Below are 10,279 nucleotides of genomic sequence, written 5' to 3'. Positions count from 1 at the left end.
CAGTCTCTCCACGATTTTGCGATGCCAATTCACGCAAATTCAACCAATCACCGCGAATTTGGTGCGACTCGCAATTTTTACCAATCACCGCAACTTTTCTGCACACTTGACCAATAACCTGAAGTTTCCCACAACTTCAACCAATCACAGCAGTCCCACGTGCACTCTGAGAGCCAATGACCAAGCAGGAGCGAGAACAGGTTGATCATTTCCTTGTTTTTGATATGAAGATGAGACGCGTGTGTGGCTCATTTACCAACAAAACGTACAGCGAAAGACGGTGCAAAACATTTCAGACCGTCGGATACATTTTAACATCAATGTAGACTGTAACGATTTAAAAGTCGCTGAAGTTGCTGCCGTTTCAATCCTGGCTCTCTGCAGTGGGTGGGGCTACTGCTCCGTACCTCCGGCAACTGACGCTTGCACACACACAAACACACACACAGACACACACACAAACAACACACACCCAGTGGACGCAGGAAAAAAAGGAGATGAGACGACACGATGACTTAAATTGAGGAAAGCTGCGCTCGTTATTGTAAGTGCAATGATAAGTTAAAGTCAGTACTTTATCAAACCATATGAATGCGTGTCCCAGGCCAGGTTAGGAAATTAACTAACAATGTAAAGATCAACAATCCACTGACACATATGTTCAAATTTGATTCATTCAATAAATTATTATTTTTTGTCTTAAATCCACCAGCCATTTTCATATTATACCAACATTTGCAGCATCCTGAGTCTTTTTGGTAAGGTTTCTAGGAAAACTCAGTCCAGAGTAGTTTTATTCTCCCCAAAACAAGTTTCCTTTTTATTTTTAAAGAACTATACAAAAAACATAGCAACTTTTATCGCAATTTTTTACAAAAGCTCCCGCGAAATCAGGCATTTTAGGCTGCAACAATCTCAAAAAAAGGCCGCGAAATCCTGGAGGGACTGTGTAGTGTGTACTGTGGGATCACACCAGCTGCAATGCCAAATCAGGTCAGGAGTGCAAAGTGGGGGCCCTTCCTTACTTCCTCCCTCCTACTTCCTTGTTTGGACCACACCTATTTTTGAACTGGGCCTTTATTCTGACCTCAAGGACACACCTGTAAAGCTTTGTGACTGCATCTTTAACACAGACAGACAGACAGACAGATCCCATCACTAGACATGCTTTAGTTTAAAATGACAGAGCCCAGTTAACAAAGCTGTCCCTCCAGGAATTTGGGATGTCTTGCGAATTCGGTGTGACCTCGCAATTTTGTCCAATCACCACAACTTCACAGCAAATTTGACCAATCACTGGAGCTTCCTGCGACTTCCACCACTAAACAGGTCAGTCAGTATTTGATGAGGTGGCGTTGATGCCAAATTAATTTCCTTGTGTCTGGTATGAAGATGAGACGTTGTGACTGGAACACTTCACATTTACCAACAAAACGTACAGCGAAAGACCGTGCAAAACATTTCAGACCGTCCTGCCAACCTGTATACATTTTGACATCAAAGTATGCTGTAACAATTTGTTACTCTAAAGTCGCTAAAAGCTGCTGCTCTCTGCAGCGAGCGGGGCTGGTGCTCAGTTCCCCCCGAGACTCAAACACACCCACACACACACACATGCAGGAGAAGCAGAAGTGGAGATTTAGACAATGACTTTTCAATAAATGAAAAGAAAATACAAAAGAAAAATTGCAACTTTTTCTTCAATTTTCACTGTCTCCTGCAATTTCATCACAACAAAAATACAGAAGATTTTTATTTTTACAAATGCTGCTGCAAAATCAGGCATTTTGGGCCACAACAATCTAAAAAAAACAAGGCTGCAAAATCCTGGAGGAACGGTCTAAGAAAACAATCATTGTAAACCTGATGGACTCCTTTCTTGTTCCATTCCATCGTACTACACAAAGTGACTGGTGCACTAACTGTCCTGTAGATACTTACGGTGGCCCTGAAGTGCAAATCACAACAGCAAATAGAAAAACGCAACAGCAAATCATAAAACACAACGGCAAATAGGAAAACACAACAGCAAATAGGAAAACACGACAGCAAATAGGAAAACACAACAGCAAATATGAAAACACTTCAACAAATCATAAAACACAACGGCAAATATGAAAACACAACGCCAAATAGGAAAACACAACACAAATATGAAAACACGACATCCATCCATCCATCCTCGTCCGCTTATCCGGGGTCGGGTCGCGGGGGTAGCAGCTCCAGCAGGGGACCCCAAACTTCCCTTTCCCGAGCCACATTAACCAGCTCCGACTGGGGGATCCCGAGGCGTTCCCAGGCCAGGTTGGAGATATAATGCCTCCACCTAGTTCTGGGTCTCCCCCGAGGCCTCCTCCCAGCTGGACGTGCCTGGAACACCTCCCTAGGGAGGCGCCCAGGGGGCATCCTTACCAGATGCCCGAACCACCTCAACTGGGTCCTTTCGACGCAAAGGAGCAGCGGCTCTACTCCGAGCTCCTCACGGATAACTGAGCTTCTCACCCTATCTCTAAGGGAGACGCCAGCTACCCTCCTGAGGAAACCCATTTCGGCCGCTTGTACCCTGGATCTTGTTCTTTCGGTCATGACCCAGCCTTCATGACCATAGGTGAGGGTAGGAACAAAAACTGACCGGTAGATTGAGAGCTTTGCCTTCTGGCTCAGCTCTCTTTTCGTCACAACGGTGCGGTAAATTGAATGTAATACCGCACCCGCTGTGCCGATTCTCCGACCAATCTCCCGCTCCATTGTCCCCTCACTCGCGAACAAGACCCCAAGGTACTTGAACTCCTTCACTTGGGGTAAGGACTTATTCCCTACCTGGAGAAGGCACGGTGAAAACACGACAGCAAATCGGAAAACATGACAGCAAATAGGAAAACACGACAGCAAATATGAAAACACAACAGCAAATATGAAAACACGACAGCAAACATGAAAACACAACAGCAAATATGAAAACACGACAGCAAATAGGAAAACACGCCTGGAGAGGCGTGATTGGGAGGAACGGCCTCCCTGATCTAAACCAGAGTGGTTGTTTGTTGTTGGACATCTGTGCTAGTCATGGATTGTCTATAACGAACACCATGTTCGAACATAGGGATGCTCATAAGTGTACTTGGTACCAGAGCACCCTAGGCCAAAGGTCAATGATCAATTTTATAATCATTTCATCTGATCTGAGGCCGTATGTTTTGGACACTCGTGTGAAGAGAGGGGCGGAGCTGTCAACCGATCACCATCTGGTGGTGAGTTGGGTCAGGGGGTGGGGGAAGACTCTGGACAGACCTGGTAAGCCCAAACGGGTAGTGCAGGTAAATTGGGAACGTCTGGAGGAGGCCCCTGTCCGACAGACTTTCAACTCACACCTCCGGCGGAGCTTTTCGTGCATCCCTGTGGAGGCTGGGGGCATTGAACCCGAGTGGACAATGTTCAAAGTTTCCATTGCTGAAGCTGCGGTGAGGAGCTGTGGTCTTAGGGTCTTAGGTGCCTCAAGGGGCGGTAACCCACAAACACCGTGGTGGACACCGGTGGTCAGGGAAGCCGTCCGACTGAAGAAGGAGTCTTTCCGGGATATGTTATCCCAGACGACTCCGGAGGCAGTTGCAAGGTACCGAAGGGCCCGAAGGGCTGCAGCCTCTGCCGTGGTTGACACGCCTCTTCAACATTGCGTGGAAGTCTGGGACGGTGCCTAAGGAGTGGCAGACCGGGGTGGTGGTTCCCCTTTTTAAAAAGTCTACTCCAAGGTGCTGGAAAGGAGGGTTCGGTCGATAGTCGAATCTCAGGTTGAAGAGGAACAATTCTGTCCTGGTCGTGGAACAACGGACCAGATCTTTACTCTCGCAAGGATCCTGGAGGGAGCCTGGGAGTATGCCCAACCAGTGTGTTTTGTGGATCTGGAGAAGGCGTATGACCGGGTGCCCCGGGAGATACTGTGGGAGGTGCTGCGGGAGTACGGGGTGAGGGGGTCCCTTCTCAGGGCCATCCAATCTCTGTACGACCAAAGCGAGAGCTGTGTCCGGGTTCTCGGCAGTAAGTCGGACTCGTTTCAGGTGAGAGTTGGCCTCCGCCAGGGCTGCGCTTTGTCACCAATCCTGTTTGTAGTATTTATGGACAGGATATCGAGGTGTAGTCGGGGTGGAGAGGGGTTGCAGTTCGGTGGGCTGGGGATCTCATTGCTGCTTTTTGCAGATGATGTGGTCCTGATGGCATCATCGGCCTGTGACCTTCAGCACTCACTGGATCGGTTCACAGCCGAGTGTGAAGCGGCTGGGATGAGGATCAGCACCTCTAAATCGGAGGCCATGGTTCTCAGCAGGAAACCGATGGAGTGCCTTCTCCAGGTAGGGAATGAGTCCTTACCCCCAAGTGAAGGAGTTCAAGTACCTTGGGGTCTTGTTTGCGAGTGAGGGGACAATGGAGCGGGAGATTGGTCGGAGAATCGGCACAGCAGGTGCGGTATTACATTCAATTTATCGCACCGTTGTGACGAAAAGAGAGCTGAGCCAGAAGGCAAAGCTCTCAATCTACCGGTCAGTTTTTGTTCCTACCCTCACCTATGGTCATGAAGGCTGGGTCATGACCGAAAGAACAAGATCCAGGGTACAAGCGGCCGAAATGGGTTTCCTCAGGAGGGTAGCTGGCGTCTCCCTTAGAGATAGGGTGAGAAGCTCAGTTATCCGCGAGGAGCTCGGAGTAGAGCCGCTGCTCCTTTGCGTCGAAAGGAGCCAGTTGAGGTGGTTCGGGCATCTGGTAAGGATGCCCCCTGGGCGCCTCCCTAGGGAGGTGTTCCAGGCACGTCCAGCTGGGAGGAGGCCTCGGGAGAGACCCAGGACTAGGTGGAGGGATTATATCTCTAACCTGGCCTGGTAACGCCTCGGGATCCCCCAGTCGGAGCTGGTAATGTGGCCCGGGAAAGGGAAGTTTGGGGTCCCCTGCTGGAGCTGCTGCTGCAGCGACCCGACCCCGGATAAGCGGATGAAGATGGATGGATGGATCCCCTTTTCCTTTTTTTCTTGCTCCCTTCCTCCTGATTAAAATGCATACCTGATCTATTTTCATTCATCTCTGGTGAGGGGAGGGACTTCCCTGTGCTATCCAAGCACTTAGGGTATTATAGCACTTGGAATGTAATCAATACATCAGCCATTTTAGCTGGAGGCAACAAGTTCAAAGTGAATGGATTTCCTTTCAGCACCAGGAAGTAAAGTATCTCATGGATTTCCATAGCATTTAAGAGGAGAGGAAAGCGTACAGTGCCAAAAAAGATTGATTTAAATAAAGACGCTATTTGAGGTGGGATCAGCACATGGGATAAGATAGAGTCAAATACAATGGAATTTTAAAAATATTTGAAATGTCAACGTTGTAAGATGACAGGTAACTAAAGCATGGCTTCATGTCACTTTGGTTCAGAAAACCTTTGATTCGTTACATTTTAAAGGCATACTATGCAACTTTTCCCTCTTGGGTCCCCCTACAGGTTGTCTCATTGGAACTACAGCTCACGCGGCTGTAGTTCCAATGAGACAACCTGTAGGGGGACCCAAGAGGGAAAAGTTGCATAGTATGCCTTTAACTGTGGACTGTCAACCTAATAAAGACCAAATGAAAAAAGTAAAGGCACATAATATGCAAAAGAGAAAGAAGAAAAATAGTAGCAATGTAGCAAAACTGCTCTGCTTATGCACAATGAGGGTAGACTGGGAGGCTGGCATGAACGTTCAATGAATCAGAGGGTGGGCCGAGTGAGGACTGAATAGGGAGATCAATGGGTGGGGAGAAAGGGAGGGCACACCAGAGAATTCCATCAGTATAATCCATCAGTTGGAGCTGTGAAACAGTTTCCTCTATTTATTCTATCACAAATGATGTATTTAGCTGCATAACCACCATAAACAATTATCAACAACTCACTTGGGACATGACGAGTGCCAAACTGTTCCACATCTTTTTGGTAGTCCCTGCAGTGTCAACTCGAAACAGTATCAACAAACCACAGTGCAGGATAAGCACAAAACCAGTCGGGCCGGGAGTGCCATGTGATTAGGTGGACAGCCAGTGGGTTCAAAGGTCATTAATCTGACAGTACCCATGCATACCAGACATACCTCCCAGTGCACGGGGGTCTGTTAGTGCTGGATTAGAGTCTGAGTAGGAATCTTATCATCATCATAGTTTTTCAGGGGATATTATATCTTATCGTATCCTATCATGTACTGGCTCGACCTCTGAAAGCAGTGGAGCTTGGAGAACAAATGAACAAAGCAGGGATCAGTTCACTAAGTTCTAAAGGTTCAATGAGACACACAAGGACAACACATTTTCTAACAATCACTCCGTTCACTGCGATGACGTGAGAGTAGATGAAAGATATGAAATAGATGAAAGATGCTCCAGAGGAGAGTAGGGCTGATAAATCTTCATGAAGGGAAACAGTGTTACAATTTATGATTTAAATGTATGGCGCTAATTAAAACGGATGAGAGAGGCTTTGTTCAGTTTTCGCAAAATGGAATGTAACATATTCACAACATAAATCTTATAAATGCATTTCATAAATTGGCCTTATTTTGCATCAGTGCAAAACATCTGAAACATTTCAATCTGTCTGCCAACAGCCTCCCTCTGCATGCTGTCAGTGACAGGCAGCAGGCGCTGGCTGTTTACAGCACATTCCTGAGGTCAGACCAGGGGCCAAATACCCTAAAAGGGTCAAATATCCACCAGAGATACCTAATGAGCTGTCAAGCACGCCAATTCAGTGCTTCTTGGATAGTTGCAACAGCCTGACAGAAGAAAGCGTCGAGCAGAGGAAGTGAGGCTTATTGTAAAGTTTCTTCTGCTCCATGGGCTGCGAACTGCCAGCTACTGCAACCAGAAGGTGGGGTCACTGTGGAGTTAGAGTACATACAGTGGTTGGATATTTTTCATGTGAAATATTCCACATGCTAATTGTTGTGCAACATGTTCAGTCTTCATACGGATGGTCACGTGATCATTTTCTGTTCGAACTAAATTGACAAGATTTTGCAATCCGTTAAGGATAAACACGTCAGCAGCACTGATCCAGGTTAGGGGTCTACTAAACTCACAATTTTGTGTCAAAGTTGAATCTGAAGAATAGGAAAAGCACTCCATCAATCTAACAATCCATATTGTGTGTCAAATTGTCAGCTTGGGATGCTTTTAGATTCTCAAAGTGCTGGAACTTTTGGAGTTTTTTTAAACAAGACTAGGCTGGTGTGTCAATCCAACAACACATGGTCATCAGTAGGACTGGGCACACCTCATGTACAGCCCTGAACTGATATATCTCTGACATGCAACACAAAGGCCTGTTGGATGGATCCAACCTGACATGACAGGTTAAGCATTGCAGTGAAAGCTTGCAGAGGGCTGTGTTAGGTTGTAGAATGTGGCTGCAGCTCCACTGCTGTTCTATGTAAGGATTGTAACATCTTTCAGGCTTTGACTCCTTTTAGTCATTTTGGAATAATGCCACGATTTGTTTGTGACAGTGTAGGGGAAAACCAAGGGGCAACCTCCTGTGCTGAGCAGTGATGCACATGCAGAAGTGCCAAAAACTGCAGTTCATCGAGTGGCTGCTTGAGGCTGGCTCCAGAAGTAAGACAATTTCCATATAATCACCAAGTTGAACACACATGAAATGGTGTGTTCAACTTAAAGCGTAACTCTCGCCAAAATGCAACCTAGGGTCTTTTTGTAAACGTACCCAAGTCAAACTTTCATTTAAAAGCATATTTAGGACGGAATCCCCACTTTTAAGATGTACCATATTTTAGTTTTTCGGTCAAATGGCCTTTTGAATGGGAGTGCTAGGGGCACTTTTATGCTAGCCTCAAAATAGCTATTTTTAAAACACTAACAAGACTCGAGACAACATGAAACTTTGCTCGAAGTATGACCAGGGGCTCTACACATGAACTCGAGCATTGAGAACAATGTTTGTGTACCCAGAGTTTACTAAAAAGAGAGGTTTTGAACAACTCACCGTAGCTCTTGTTGTTTCCGGCCTCTACTACCTCGGCAGTCAAAACGAGGCGATATCAAAACAAGTAGCCACAGATTTAGTATTTCCCTTGGTCACCGGTGGAGTTAAGGTGTAGAGCCCCTGGTGATACTTAGAGCAAAGTTTCATGTTGTGTCAAGCCTTCTTAGTGTTTTAAAAATAGCTATTTTGAGGCTAGCATAAAAGTGCCCCTAGGACTCCCATTCAAAAGGCCATTTGACCGAAAAACTAAAATACGGTACATCTTAAAAGTGGCGTTTCCGTCCTAAATATGCTTTTAAACTAAAGTTTGACTCGGGTACATTCAAAAAAAGACCCTGGGTTGCATTTTAGCGAGTTACGCTTTAAGCAGGGCTCAACGCTAACTTTTTTAGTAGAAACATTTAGGAGCGCATAAAGAATTTTAGGGGAATACGAGGAGACATTAACAAGCAAAGGGATTTCATTTATTTGAATAGAAAAAGTAGCCTAAACTAGGTTATTTCTGCTTCCAACTGTATTTATTTTATATTTATGTAATAATTTATTATTTAAACTGTACATGTTGAAGGTTCATTTATTGTCATTGTACAACAAATGTCCTACTAAATCCAGACAGACCTTTGGAGAATTCACTCCAGTCAGCTAATAAAGTGACTTACATAAGGTAATTGCTATTACTGTTGGTGCACAGTGACACATTTACAGCACGTGTGATAAATACAAAACGTTATGAAGTGTAATGTTTTCTTTCTTTTTTTTAAGATTATTTTTTGGGGCTCTAGTGACAGTGGATACGAGGTCAGAGTTGAAATAATATGAGCTTTAAACACAACGCTCGGCAGCAATTCCAAGCAACGCCAAGGGCAGCGTTTCCTCTTCTCAACGGCGCGGATCATGTGTAGGTGGCTTTACCTGTACGGGGATTGACATCGCCTCTGTAACATGCTCTGCTACTTGCTCAGTTAACAGGGATAGCAATGCCGATAAAGCGGTTGCAACTGTGGTTACTTTTCAAAACGCCATGCAGGCCACGCTCACAGCAGGCTCGCTGCAACATAATATAATGACGGGCCAAGAGCGGCCACTCTGAGACACACTGTATGTGCTCTAGTAAAAACAGAAAGACAACCATGTTAAAATAAATGTAAAGAAGTTCATGGGAGCTATTGGCGGCCACATCTGCAAAAAACGGCAAGTATGAAAATACCCTAACGTTAGGTTATTTGCACGTGCTCCCAAATACATTTTACATTTCGCACACATCTATTTTTAGTTGCAAATGCGAGTGAAACAGTCGCACCGTAGAGCCCTGTTAAGGCCCTGACAAGCCGACGGACGCTGACGGCCGCTGACAGACGCTGACGACAGCCACCTGTGGCGTCGCCTCTCGTCCGCCCTCGTCCTCTTTGTCTGGTCCAAAAATTAGCACTGGAACACACAGCACAGACTACAGCCGACTGCCAAGTACCACATACGTTTACACATGCGTGCAATGAAATAACTCCCCATACCAATAGGCTGCGGTAATCTATAAATCATCAACAACAGAAGGGAAATGGGATCCCTTTGCTATGATACCCACAACTAACAGCGTTTGCTCTAGCCAGCAACGGCAGAACCAAACAGAGCCTGCGGTCCCTCTCTCTTCTCTCGGCAAAGAAGTATCCCTACAGTCGGAGCGACCGAATGGCCCGCTACTGGCTTGTTAGCTAACGTTATCATACACAATAAGTTTAATAAAATGTTTATGTTAACCACATTTTATATAAAATGTTTCTATTTTAAATGTGATTGTAAACTACCTAAATCAGAGAAGACTTTGATTTATGATGAATCACGCCGTGCAGGAAGCCAGGTGCTTTACTGAAAAAAAGAAAGCTAAAATGAAGCCAACATAATACCGTCAATATCAGGAGGGGTATGTTTTGATGGGATTCACGGCAACAAACGGCAACCCTCCCCAGGCATTGGGGAGAAACTAGCTAACAGCTCGATGAAACTGGCCTCCAGAGACAAAGCTCATTGCTTTTGTGAGATATGTGGATATCGACGACATTTATGAAAATTTACAGGAGAGGACATTTTTAATGTTGTGAATAATTTCTTCTTTCCTCTCCAAGAGAGCACCAGTCAAGCCCATCATAGAGGAACATTTGGCTAACCTGATTGTGATTCATACTTTCCTGACATGGAGGAGAAATCTGCACAGCTCAATTGGGTGAGAAACCCATTTCTTTTGTCAAAAGAAAGCAGGAACAAGCT

Source organism: Sander vitreus, chromosome 13 (genome assembly GCF_031162955.1).
Source record: "Sander vitreus isolate 19-12246 chromosome 13, sanVit1, whole genome shotgun sequence".
Taxonomy (NCBI): Eukaryota; Metazoa; Chordata; class Actinopteri; order Perciformes; family Percidae; genus Sander; species Sander vitreus.
The sequence above is the reverse complement of the archived record's forward strand: the minus strand, read 5'-3'. Positions refer to the sequence as shown.